Genomic DNA, 11,946 nt, shown 5'->3' with positions numbered 1-11,946 from the left:
TTATTATTATTATTATTATTATTATTATTATTATTATTACAACAAAATATTTTTCTTATATATATAAAAGATAATTATTACGTGTAACATAAATATAACTAATATTACAAACTACGATGTTTTAATATATTAACTAATATATCATTAATTAAATATATATTAGATATCTATAAAATAACCTATTATAAGTATTAATATAATTATATATAAGGATATCAATCACAATACATTATGAAATTTATAAATTTATATATTAATATTATGTGTTAATATATATATAACTGATATAGGTTCGTGAATCCGAGGCCAACCCTTCATTGATCAATATAGTCATATGTATTTTTACTACAAAATACAATATGGTGAGTTCATTTGCTCCCTTTTTACTCATTACATTTTTGGGTTGAGAATACATGCAAATGCTTTATTAACTGTTTTACAATATTTATATGTGTGAGTTTCATTTGATCCCTTTTACTCTTTACATTTTTGGGACTGAGAATACATGCGCTGTTTTTACAACTGCTTTATTAAATGCTTTTGAATATATTTTGGACTGCGAATACATGAAATGCTTTTATAAATGTTTTACGGAATAGACACAAGTAATCGAAACTACATTATATGGTTGAATTATCGAAATCGAATATGCCCCTTTTTATTAAGTATGGTAATCTAAGAATTAGGGAACAGACACCCTAATTGACGCGAAACCTAAAGATAGATCTATCGGGCCCAACAAGCCCCATCCAAAGTACCGGATGCTTTAGTACTTTGAAATTTATATCATGTCCGAAGGAGGATCCCTGAATGATGGGGATATTCTTATATGCAAATTGTGAATGTCGGTTACCAGGTGTTCAATCCATATGAATGATATTTTTGTCTCTATGCATGGGACGTATGTTTATGAGAAATGGAAATATGAAATCTTGTGGTCAATTAAAATTATGAAATGATTATTTATGTTAAACTAATGAACTCACCAACCTTTTGGTTGACACTTTAAAGCATGATTATTCTCAGGTACGAAAGAAATTTTTCGGTGTGCATTTGCTTATTTTAAGGATATTACTTGGAGTCATTCATGACTTATTTCAAAAGATGTTGCATTCGAGTCGTTAAGTTCATCAAGATCATTATCAAGTCATTTATAGTTTGGATATATTATGAAATGGTATGCATACCGTCAACTTTCGATGTAATGAAAGTTTGTCTTTTTAAAAACGAATGCAATGTTTGTAAAATGTATCATATAGAGGTCAAGTACCTCGCGATGTATCCAAATGTATTGTATTCGTCCGGATGGATTAGGACGGGTCCTTTCAGTTGGTATCAGAGCGGTGGTCTTAGCGAACCAGGTCTGCATTAGTGTGTCTAACTGATAAGTCGATAGGATGCATTAGTGAGTCTGCATGTCAAAAGTTTTGCTTATCATTTTGTGTCAAAAATTAACTACTTATCATCCTCAGGAAATTACCTGCTTATCATTTTTAGTCTAAGACACGTCTTGCTGCATTAATTGCATGAATAGTGTATAGACAAAAATTCATATCTTAGCGTATCTATTATTGTTACCTTTGCCTGACAGATTTCGTAGATTCCTCCGTAACTTATGGGATTTTAGTATTATATATGCATATGTAAATTATGTATTGCAGGGTACTAATCTACATCCTATAATCTATTTCTTATTGAAATTCCTTCATCTGATCATACGAGGTGAATCCCTCAACTAGTTCGAGTCCCTTAGATTCTGATAGCTATTCCGATAGTTATTCCGACAGCTATTCCGAAATGGATATTCACCTAAGCTCCGAAGGCAGTGTAACCAGAATGAATCAACCAATCATCCATCCCCAATTCATCTGATGGGTTCGTAGTTGACTTAATCAATGGAGACGCGTAGAAGGCGATCCCTTCCACCAACCGAATTCACCTCTTGGTGGAGAACCTGAAGCACTTACCGGCAAACCTGTACGAAACACCGTATTCACTCTCATTGCCAGGATATCTCACAACGATTATATGATGTCCCAAATTATGAACCTTATTCATCCGCTTGTTTCAACCGCCAATCATCCCGGAGTAATAGCAGAAGTCAACGAGCTTTGTGCCCGAATTGTAGCCTTGGAAAATATGGTGCAAAACGTACCAGCTTCAGCAACATCACCGGCACCAACAGTACCATCAACAACAACATCTGCAGTACAAACCTCAACATCTCATTCTATACCTCGATTATAATCATCATTCTACGTATCGTTCTACATCATTTATCTTCATTCGACATGGCGATTATGTAATCTCTAATGTTTTAGAGATTATATATTCTTGTTCTAACGGTAAATCAAATGAGTTTAATATCATATTGACTCATTAAATCCATGGTTACATCTGAAGAAAATATATATGTATATATGAGTTCATAAAGATTGTAATTAAAAATTCTTTTGTACAAACTGTTAATGGTGAAAATATTTTAACGGGTAGGTAATACCCGAGGAATATTTAAATTTCACATTAATAAGTACACTGTACATTCTATGAATCTGATTCAACAGTCATTTACTATCCTACTTACATCCATAGATATACGAATCCGTTCACCGCAAAATAACCATTTTCATTCAATTTCATATTTAAATTTTGATCTATCAGAATCCAACAAGTGGCATAATGAAGAAAATATTGGATAAAATAAAATTTGTTAGAAACAAACGAATTAACTATGAGAAATTCTATTAAGAATCCACGCTAACAAAATCCTAGCTAACTGTTCCTAGCTAACTGTTAATTCCTTAATACATTTTAATTATCGCAATTTATTTATCGCAATTTATTATCGCAATTTTTATTCTCGCAATTTTATTTATCGTCATTTAATTTCTGTTATTTATTTTACACACTTTAAATATCGGGACACGTATACAAGGTTTTGACATATCATATCGACGCATCTATATATATTATTTGGAATAACCATAGACACTCTATATACAGTAATGCTGGAGTTAGCCATACATGGTTGATGTTGATTCTACAATAATATATATAGTTTGAGTTGTGATCGAGTCTGAGACATGTACACGGGTCACGATACGTATTAATTAATTCAAATATTATATATTAAGCTATATATGAATTATTGGACTGTTAACTGTGGACTATCGACTGTGGACTAATAATATTGGACAATTAAAATGAATTAAAATATTGATTATAACATATGAAACTAAACATTTCTTCAAGTTTGCCACTTGATCTCATCTTAAACCTCGTTTATATCTTGATGATTACAATCTGCGTTCAAACCTTTCATGATTCTTGAAAACACGTCAATCAAGAGGATGAACCAACCGCACTTCATCTACGGAAGAAAAGATTGATGCATACAGTTATGTACCTAAAAACACTCGGAACCTGAATAAACGTTTAACACGTATCTGCTCTAGCTCCTTTGGCATTGTTATTATCGAAAATAACATTTCAATTCTTTTTCAAATTAGCAAATTTTGTCACAGCTCCAACAAATCAACTTCGACTTTCATTCGAATTAGCCTTATTATAACCTTGATATATAAGTTTGCCTTTCGTCAACGTTACCGGAGAACCGTTTATATTCCACCATACTATCATCTACGTTTAATCATCTAAAAACACAATTCTCCTGAAAACACCTCGGATTGATAACCGATGATTGAAATATGGTAGCATTAAATGCAGAGGAAACAGTAAAATGGTAGATGGCCTAAATGGCCAAGAGTTAATGATAAAGAATGGAGTGTTGGGAACGCTCGATAGAAAATTTGGTACTGAAAAAATGGATTGAGTTAACCATGAAGGAGACCAAGGACAAATACAAGGACCAAACTCTATATTCAAAGAATCCAGGTAATTCTGGATCCGCCGAAATCTTTAGAGAATATCTTGTTTCGAAGTCATGTTAAAATTTTGCGGAAAATTTTTCTTCATCAACCTTCGAACTTTGTAATTCCAAAATATCATCATAAATATCTTCAATATTTCTGAGGATATTTTCATAAAGATTCTTATCCGAAATTATCTACCTCTTCGTGTTTTTAGCATTCCATTATATTGGAAACTTCTGTAAAAATTTAAGTATAAATTATGAATGAATTATGGAGAAGTGTTGGGAATTGAAGCATGAGAATAATATAATGACGCCCGGCCAACGTGATTATATTACAGTAAGTCATGCAGAGTTTCTAATGAAACGTGATGATGGTTCACAGTAGATCATACCATCATCATGTGCCATGTTACATAACTCTTTCATTCTACTTAATCTCTAAGCATATCACGGAAATATTTTCTTTGATAGTTATGTTCTTCCGTAATTCTGATAGTTTGCTAATTAATCGTGCGATTACATTTTTTTTCTGATTAGAAGATTTCTTTAAATTCTTTGAATTCCGGAATTCAAACAAGACAACATCAAAAGTTAAGACACATCTTATTTCAAAATTCAAACGTGACTACGTCAAAAACTAAGGCGAAACTTTATTTCTTTATTTCACTCTTTTGTGATAGCTTCATCCATACGCTTCAGGTAACCGAATCGTTTTATCTACATTACTCAGTAATGATGAAACTCTATTTATCAACTCATATTCGTCATGAAAACATTTTTATGGTTAACCATGACGACCTTGCTCAAATTTCGGGACGAAATTTCTTTAACGGGTAGGTACTGTGACGACCCGGAAATTTCCGACCAAATTTAAACTTGATCTTTATATGATTTTGACACGATAAGAAAAGTCTGTTAGGTTAAGTCTCAAATTTTTTGAACCGTTTCATATATTCAATTACCCTTCGACTGTTCTCGACGATTCACGAACAAGTAATTGTAAATAGATATGTATATGTATTTATAAATAATAATTCAAAATATAAATTGAAATATTATATGTTGTTGTTATTAAGAATTAATAAAATAAAAAAAAGGATATTATAATAAATATTATTTAAAATATATCTCTATATATAAATAAAGTATATTAAAAATAAATATTAAATAATTTTAATACTCGTTTGTTGTTCAGATTGATATTAAGCAAGTTAAATTCAAACTTATATAATTTTAAAATAAATGGTGATCCTAAAATGAGTTCTATAAATTTTTAGGCTTACTAAAAGTGTATTTAAGATCTAGTTATTAAATTTTAACACTTTTTATATTTTACCCATAAATGAGAGGGACGGTTGATGTAATTTTTATTTAACAAATTAAGGATCGAATTTTTACCATAATGACCAAAATAAATAAATATAGTTAATTTAAAATTTTGAGATTTTTAGAAACACCTTTATATTTTTACTGTTTAGCAACGGGGTACGAAATACACTCCGAAAAATATGTCAGCAAGATATTTTTACAATTATAAGGGCTGCTGAACTATTTGAACTACTCCTACACGTTTAAATCTCTTATTATTATTTAATTTTTTTTCTTTGATTAGGAGTATTATATATATATACAACGTATATAACCATCACTATAACCTCATCCAAGAACTTATTTAACCACCTTCCCACGACTGTAAACCATCATCATCCTCCATCTCCACCATTTTTCTTTTGTTATGTTGTTGTTACAACCTACTATGGTTTCAGCTGCAATTGCCACTTATTGTTTATGTTTTACAGCGAAGAACACTATCGTCATCACCTTATTCATCAACCCACATGCAACTCTTTTCTATTTCTTCTCTTGTTTTCTGTTTCACCATCAAATAACAATCCAAAAGTGTCACCTTCTTAAACCGTAAACTTACTGCGATCATTTCTGTTTCTCTTAAAAAAAAAAAAGATAAACATTGTAGTGCTACATGTGAAGGTCATGATATACCTACTGTAAATGGAATTACACGTGACAATACACCTTGATTCCTTCACGTGCCCCAGCTTCTTTTATTTACTCCAATAGCGACAGCAAGTAGTAAAGGATATATGGAATGGTCGATGTATTTTTGGGCTGTTTAAACTAGCGACTAATATGAGGTATAAGTATAATATTAATAATGTTAAAAGTGACATATTATCCTTTCTTTAAGTATAGTGAGGTGGTTATTTTATGGAAGGACTTTTGTGGAGTGTGCATCGAAACAAGGATCCAGTTGTCACAAAGATTCGTTTGACCTTGATTTTGCGTACATAGAAAATAGAGGGATACATGATTTACTTGTAGATGACGTGATACTACAACATCACACTCGAATTCTATTTTTATTATTTACTTCGGCTGTGGTGATGCAAAAGGCCAATCGGCCAACTAGTTGCTAAAATGGTTTTTTTTAAACCAACCGATACATTTTTAATTGCTTGATACAAATTAGGACACCACTTGCAATTAAACTAATGTAAGAACTTCGCATACGTTGATTTTTGGTATTGAGTGTTTGAACTTGGCCTAGTGCCTTTTTCTTTTTGAGCAGGCCATCGTGACCTTTAATGCCATTTAGGCTGAGGTTGTCAATTTTATATTGGGTCGTGATTTGTTTTGCATTTTGGGCCGTGAACATGGTTTAATAGTTGGGCCGTAAACCTTGTTCCATGTTGGGCCGTATATCTATATGAATATGATGATCATCGGTTATGATAAAGATTAGGATATATAGATGATAATTTGGTTTAATGATAATGAAGGTGATGAGATTAGAATGAGAATAATTATGTATATTGATGATTCGATGAGGTTGATAATGAAATGATGATATTATGGTATTTGATAAATGATTATGATCACGAATCGATGATGAAGGGTATTCAAGGTGATAATGATTTTGATGATGATAAAAGATAGTAAAAAGATTTTTATGATCATAAGTATGGATATGTTATAATTAGAAAATATATATAGATAATTTGGTGATGATAGTTGATGATGGTAACGGGTTATGTATATATATATATATATATATATATATATGGGTCGATATATATTTTAGAAAAATAGAAAAGAGGAGTTAAAACAATTTAGGATGGTAATTATTTCAGAAAAGCTGAGACAGAGGAATGGTTTAGATTGTTATCGGGTTAGCGGGACGTCACGAGTTCAAACCCGGACTTGGGCATTTTTAAGGGCTACTTCTTTGAGGTAGTTATTTATTTATTTATTACTATTATTATTATTATTATTATTATTATTATTATTATTATTATTATTATTATTATTATTATTATTATTATTAGTATTATTATATTATTATTATTATTATTATTATTATTATTATTATTATTATTATTATTACAACAAAATATTTTTCTTATATATATAAAAGATAATTATTACGTGCAACATAAATATAACTAATATTACAAACTACGATGTTTTAATATATTAACTAATATATCATTAATTAAATATATATTAGATATTTATAAAATAACCTATTATAAGTATTAATATAATTATATATAAGGATATCAATCACAATACATTATGAAATTTATAAATTTATATATTAATATTATGTGTTAATATATATATAACTGATATAGGTTCGTGAATCCGAGGCCAACCCTTCATTGATCAATATAGTCATATGTATTTTTACTACAAAATACAATATGGTGAGTTCATTTGCTCCCTTTTTACTCATTACATTTTTGGGTTGAGAATACATGCAAATGCTTTATTAACTGTTTTACAATATTTATATGTGTGAGTTTCATTTGATCCCTTTTACTCTTTACATTTTTGGGACTGAGAATACATGCGCTGTTTTTACAACTGCTTTATTAAATGATTTTGAAATATATTTTGGACTGCGAATACATGAAATGCTTTTATAAATGTTTTACGGAATAGACACAAGTAATCGAAACTACATTATATGGTTGAATTATCGAAATCGAATATGCCCCTTTTTATTAAGTATGGTAATCTAAGAATTAGGGAACAGACACCCTAATTGACGCGAAACCTAAAGATAGATCTATCGGGCCCAACAAGCCCCATCCAAAGTACCGGATACTTTAGTACTTCGAAATTTATATCATGTCCGAAGGAGGATCCCGGAATGATGGGGATATTCTTATATGCAAATTGTGAATGTCGGTTACCAGGTGTTCAATCCATATGAATGATATTTTTGTCTCTATGCATGGGACGTATGTTTATGAGAAATGGAAATATGAAATCTTGTGGTCAATTAAAATTATGAAATGATTATTTATGTTAAACTAATGAACTCACCAACCTTTTGGTTGACACTTTAAAGCATGATTATTCTCAGGTACGAAAGAAATTTTCCGGTGTGCATTTGCTTATTTTAAGGATATTACTTGGAGTCATTCATGACTTATTTCAAAAGATGTTGCATTCGAGTCGTTAAGTTCATCAAGATCATTATCAAGTCATTTATAGTTTGGATATATTATGAAATGGTATGCATACCGTCAACTTTCGATGTAATGAAAGTTTGTCTTTTTTAAAAACGAATGCAATGTTTGTAAAATGTATCATATAGAGGTCAAGTACCTCGCGATGTAACCAAATGTATTGTATTCGTCCGGATGGATTAGGACGGGTCCTTTCATCTGCCTCTTGTTGCTTGTACCTGGTGCGTTGTTATGACAACGTGTGAATGTATAGTATTTGTGTGAGATTATTTTGTAAATATTTTTGAAACTTACGCCTCAATCGACTGGTTATATTCTTCAATGTCTGAATTAAAGTAGCAGTGAGTGGGTGTTGCTTTCAGTTGCATTCACTCTATAAAATAATTAAAAAAAAAAAGTTATTTTGTATTCGTTTATTTGGATTTGCCTTTCTGGTTGAAAAAGTATAGTTTAATGACACTTAGGTATATATGAGGACAGCATGAACTGACAGCCATGACCATCGATGTTTGCGTGTTTCATATTTAGCAATATCAAAATTTATTGCCTCTTCATACCAGAGGAAGAGGGAGAGAATGTTGTTACTACATTTTCAAGGAGCAGTCATGTTTGGATAATGGGTTAATAGTAGTAGCATATGAAACTATTCAATATTTGTTGTCAAAGCTTGAAAATATTGCGTCGGCATACGAAATGATTAAATATTGGTTGTCTGTTCAACTGCATTTGTTCTGGATTTGATGAGTTGGTATACAATATTTTTAGAAAAATATATAAGACACGTGACAATTAACAATATCAATCATGCGCTTTGATTTTTTCTAATCGAGAGATTAACAATATCAATCATGTGCTTTGATTTTTTCTTACTGCTTATGCTTCTGAAGGTGGCCAGATTATTGTTTCTCTGTACACGACCTATGTAGTATGTACAAATATACAAAAACAACGTTGATATATGTATCTAGAAGCTTCATACGTTAAATATGTCCAGTTCATGTGAGTATCGAATCTCTTTATTCTACATGGTTGTGCAACTGATTATAAGACACGAAGTTGAAGTGATGGTTTGGAAAGTCATCTTCTTGGATCAAGTGGATTTGAGTACACGGACCAATTCTTATAGTTGTAGCAGTTGGTAATGTTCGTTGCCATTATGAGGTTCTTTCGGATAAAAATTCGATCTCCGGTAGATGTAGGCCAATTTACAGGGCTTCGATAAAATGTTGATGATCATTGTATCTTATGTTGAACAATCAGAATAGACTTGTTCATACCCAATATATGATATAAAAAACATAGTCAATGTACATACTTAAACAAATAATAAAAGCAATATTGTATATAGGTATTGATTACATATAGTTAGCTAAGGGAAGTGATATTTCCATATACCATTTTAATATATCCACAATTTTTATACTTAACTTTCTAAACTAGCCTTGAATGTGTAATACATTGTGAGGAGGTGATAGATTATATAAAAGAGTATTTTAGGTAATAAGAGTAAAATGTTACTTGAGCTATCAAAATTGTGTTGGAAATATATCACCCGTAAGCTAATACCATCCAAACATGTAAACACTTACAAATAAATGAACCAAACAATTATTAGCCATCAAGTTTTTTAAAATACCACTTTCAAACAACTACATTCATATTGTTTATGTCATTCATGCAGAACACACCTCGTGTTAATAACCTTAAAGATTCTAAAGCACATTATAATAAAATAACTACATTCCACATAGCAATAACAAAATTCACCAGTAGAAGTTAAACATTGAGCAAATCACCAAATGACTAGTAACTAATATATCTTCAGTAATAAAAAAGACAACTATATATTTAAATATTAAAGATATAACAATTGCATATAACAATTACTCAAATATTAAAACAATTGCATATAACCTAAGAACATTATCATATTGGCAACCATCAAAAGATACAAATATAGCACTTTGAAACAACTATATCTTTAAAAGACTCAAACATCAAATAACCACATATTTAAATACTTACATATTATTATATCAAAGGCTTGTTACATATATATGTAGCCAATAAGATACCTTATAACATTCAAAACTATTTACACTAATAATAATTAGATAATTAGTGGTGATGTGACCTCCTAGAAAATACCATAATTTCTTATAATTTGTTCCAATTTTTGAAAGTTAAAGCAGCAAGCAAAATGTTTCTATTATAAATATATGTCGATCGAGACACATACAACAGTAACCTACTAGCGTTAGATCTGGTGGGATTCTCGTCACCATTTTCTTTTGTTTGACTAGTCAAAACTTTGATGTCGCGTCTTTCATAAATAACTTCGTTATTTAACGTAACACCCGGTTTAATATATGTACAGACTTTTGAATATTCGAAAGGATATTAATGTAATGTAATACGGGTGCCGTTTATATTACACGTCATATTTTATAAACATGACTTCCACTGTGACTTAAACAAAAGTGGGTGTTACAATTGTGGTATCAGAGCGTGGATTTGGCAGCGTATTCACAGAAGTGACATGTTCCCAAATCAAGTGTTGAGTAAAACATATCTTTAGGGGATGGGTTAAGTGAATGAAGTAGGTATAAATGTGTTAGTTGTTAGTTACTAACCTTTTATACTAAGCTTTTGTGTGTGTGATGTTGTGATAAGACAGGTATGAAGATTGATCGAGCCCTGTGGAGGCCCGTTGACCCTCGGCATTTTCAGATTTCCACTAGCAATTTCAGTTGATAGAACAAGGAAAGATCCAACCATTATCAGCTACAGTTGCTCTAGGGATGAAGATCTAGTTGCAGAAAAGAGGAGGGTCAAGGGTACGAGTGGGATCGATGTGTTGATAGAAAAAGAAGGTGTCTTCTTTGTCATAAAGGTGCGTTCTTATTTACATAATTGTAATTATGTAACGATCGGTTGTATTAGACACATGTGGTCATATGTGTTTATATTCTATTCTGAATAGTTTAGATTATCTAAGATTATGATTGCTTCTTCATTCAAGGAAGAAGTAGTCGATGGTACGACGGCTCCAGTTAAATAACTTTGTCTGGAGCTACTATTGATATTATTGGAATCTTATTCCCTTTGATTGGTTGATAGGCCTTTGTTGACTGTCATGTTAATGAGATTTGTCAAATCTGATGCGTTTGTATCTTGTCGTACTTAGTGAGACTAGTTAGTTACAGATTGTGTATGACACGACATGCAGCATGACTGTTATATTGAACTTGATATAGTGTTATCGTCGATCTGCAGAAGTAGTGTAGAGCCTATGTAGATTACAGTTCCTTTTCATGGACCCACGAGACACACGTAGTGGCCCATAAGGATTGGAATAGTGTAGTAGTCCCATTATTATTGATACAGGACTCACACCTTGTAGGTTGCTGTCAGATGTACCTGGTTTGTAGGACGTTTATGACGTTGACCTTGCTGTATTGCTATATGTGATCGATCTAGATAAGTAAGACCTTATTAAGACTTTGGGGATTTATTTCCCTTCTATAAACTCATGTGAGTTTGTGGTGACCTTTAGAAAGAGGACTTGAGTGAAGC

The sequence above is a fragment of the Rutidosis leptorrhynchoides genome, chromosome 3 (assembly GCF_046630445.1).
Source record: "Rutidosis leptorrhynchoides isolate AG116_Rl617_1_P2 chromosome 3, CSIRO_AGI_Rlap_v1, whole genome shotgun sequence".
Classification (NCBI taxonomy): Eukaryota; Viridiplantae; Streptophyta; class Magnoliopsida; order Asterales; family Asteraceae; genus Rutidosis; species Rutidosis leptorrhynchoides.
Note: the sequence above shows the minus strand (reverse complement) of the source record.